Below are 3,011 nucleotides of genomic sequence, written 5' to 3'. Positions count from 1 at the left end.
CGGCGAAACCCTGTGTCGGGAGGCGGGGGCCCCCCCCCCCCGCCTCTGCTCCTGGCCGGGAGGCACGCGTGCTCCCCAGCACCGGCCATGCTGGCCGCTCGCAGGCTGGGGTGGGGAGACCGAGATCAAAAAAAAAACCCACTCTTTTTTTGCCAAGATATCGATCTAAGGCTCTCTTAAACAGCCCCGGCCATGAAGCTGCATCACAGCGGGGTGACGGGTGCTGCCCACACCCCTGCTGCACCATCACTCTCCTCACCAGCCCAAAGAGCCCCGAGGGGGTCACGCCATTTTCTTTTAAGCGGAAAAAAGAGCAAATGTGGTGGTTTGTTGAGACGTGGCATGGTGCCGGGCTGCCACGGCTGAGCACCACCCTCCCCAGACCCTCCAGCTCCATCTTGCTGCCTCTGTTGACCAGACAGGGACATCTTGCAGGACAGCATCCCCCTGAAACGTGGGGATACTGAGGAAAGTGGGGGGGAACAAAAAAAATAATCCCTTTTTTCTCATTACACACACAGCTCACCCATTAAAGTAGCCAAAAAATCCTCCCAAAGGCATTTAATTTATGGCTATGGCAAGGTGCCCGTGGGTTCGACCCCACCATGGTGGGGGTCCCACCCCACTGCCGCAGGACCCCCGGTGTCAGCAGCACCGGCAGACCCAGTATCAGAATGGGCTTTGCTTGACTTGCCCAGCATCACCCAAACCGCAGCTGATCTGACCAGCAGCAGAGGCTCTTGAACACCATCCCCTCCTCACTAAAAATAGACCGGAGCGGTTAAAAAAGAAAAAAAACAACAAAACCACCCAACAAAAAAAAGAGAACAATATCTGTTTGACCATCAAAGAGAAAAAAACACTCATTTCGAGGCAGGAGCACCTGAGAGGAGAACTTTCGGGTTGCATTTTCTCTTTCTGCAGCAGATGGGCTTGGTTTTCTTTGAAATAGATGAAATACCTCATTGCCGCCAGCCCAAGACAACTGCCTGAGGCATCTCCAGGGCTGGCGGCCTGGGCTTGGTGGGGCTGGAAAGCAACCCGGTGATCAATCAGGTCAGAACAAACGACTCATTTTCCTTTCGAGCTCGCTACCCGCTTGTTTCCTATTTGTACAGCAAGAGGCAGAAATTGTGGGCTGAAACCCGCGCGCTTGCCCCCACCGCTCATCTGAGAACTTGGCAATTCATCACAGGAGTGAGCTGCGCTGACGAGCACGAGCGGCAACCTCGCTGCTACCGCCTGGCTCCGGGGTCTGGGCAGAGCAGTGTGTCACAGCTCACTGGACCTGGCAGCTCCATCCCACAGCTCTGTAGGGTACAATCTTGGCCAATTGTAAAAAAAAAAATAAAAAATAAAAAAAAATTGCTTAAATTCTGTGTATTATAAATGAGGAGATTTGTTGGAAACAATCGCTGGCGGGGTTTGCATTAAAAACAGAGCTCAGCTAACAGAGGCGGGTTTTCAGAAGCGGGTATCAAAACATCGATGGAAAATGGGGTATTTTTAAGCTGTTGTATGAGGAGGATTTGAGACACCGATCAGACAATACATCCGACACGTTACGCACTAACGTGTTTACCTGGTGCCACTGGAAACTTTTTCACCAACACCTCAAGTTAAATTCATGCTGTCTCTTGCTGAAAGCAATCCTTGGTTCAAGCTCACTCACCACAGAGACATTCGTAAAAATCAAAGACGTTTGAAAGACTTTATTCAACCTCAAGAAATGTATGCTGAAGATTCATTTGACCCCATTAAACCATAGACTGAATAATTGCAACAAGAAGAGAAAGGGTTGGGAAGTTCAATATAAAGATTCAAAGCACCTGGGGTTCACCGCAGTGTCCGCGGCTCGAGCTTCCAGAATTTGGGATTTTTGGATGTGCGACACTTTGGGAAGCTTCTCCCTGTTTTGGGAACCCTTCACGAGCCCTGCGGATACAGGCGTCTCGGTGATGTTGGGAGCAGGGCTGTGCGATCACCCTGCTGTTCTCGCTGGTCTTGTGCAGGTGGAGAGCAAGATCTGGAGACCGAAATGCTCGGTGCCAAATTTCGGCGCGGCACCGACGGCCAGCGCGGGGCTGCTCCACGTGTCGCATGTCTGGGGGTGCCTGCCCACGGGGGCCGGGGGGGGCAGGAGTTTGGTCAACGGTGGTCGCAGAGTTTTGCAGGCACACATTTGGTAGCTTTTAGCAGCCAGTCCAAGCTCATCTGGGTTTCTTTTCTCATTCTTATCCCGAGCGTTTTGTACGGTTCGTTAGCCAGTAAAATTACAGTACGCCTTGAAACTCGGTGCAATGTCCCTGGAAAGCGGCAGCAAAGGCTTCAGGAGTTTTTCAGATGCTGTTTCGTTTCGCAGTGCCCAGCAAATACGTTTGCAAAACTGTGCTACTTCGTCTACCTTCCCTGCTGCCACGATTGCTTTAATATTTATTAATGGGAAATAATATTTTTCTATTCCTGATAAATTCCAGAGTCTTAGGTACAAAAGCAGCAGCGTGCTTGAACACCGTAGTCGGGATTCACAGAACGGTCGGGGTTGGAAGGGAGGACAGCTCGCTATTGAGATAGTCACATTATTTAACCGACCGTTGCTGTTCCTCTGTAGCACCCCAGTCTGTGCCGGGGAAGGGTGGGTTTAGCGTGGAGCACCGGTGGGCACAGGCTGCAGACGTGGGGCTCCCGCTGGGCAGCAGCAGGTCAGCTCGTGCCAAGGGCACAGGTCTCTGCCGTGCCGGGATCTGCCGTGCATCCCACCGCCGCCGAGTTTGGGCACCTCTGAGGGACATAGCTGTGCTCTGGGAAAAGCACTGGAGTTCAAACACAGGCAGACAGAGCAGAGGAAGGAATCTGGGATGCCGAGTAGTCCTCCTCTGCTTTTAATAAACTGAAAGAAAAAAAAAAACCACCCAAAGAACATGCAAGTGCCCCCCTCCCTTCCTTTCTCATGCGAACAATAGCTGCGATAAGAGCAAAGGGGGGGGGGGGGGGGGGGGGGGGGGCTTTTC

This window comes from Charadrius vociferus, unplaced genomic scaffold (assembly GCF_000708025.1).
Source record: "Charadrius vociferus isolate BGI_N301 unplaced genomic scaffold, ASM70802v2 scaffold259, whole genome shotgun sequence".
NCBI lineage: Eukaryota > Metazoa > Chordata > Aves > Charadriiformes > Charadriidae > Charadrius > Charadrius vociferus.
This window is presented reverse-complemented; position numbering follows the sequence as displayed.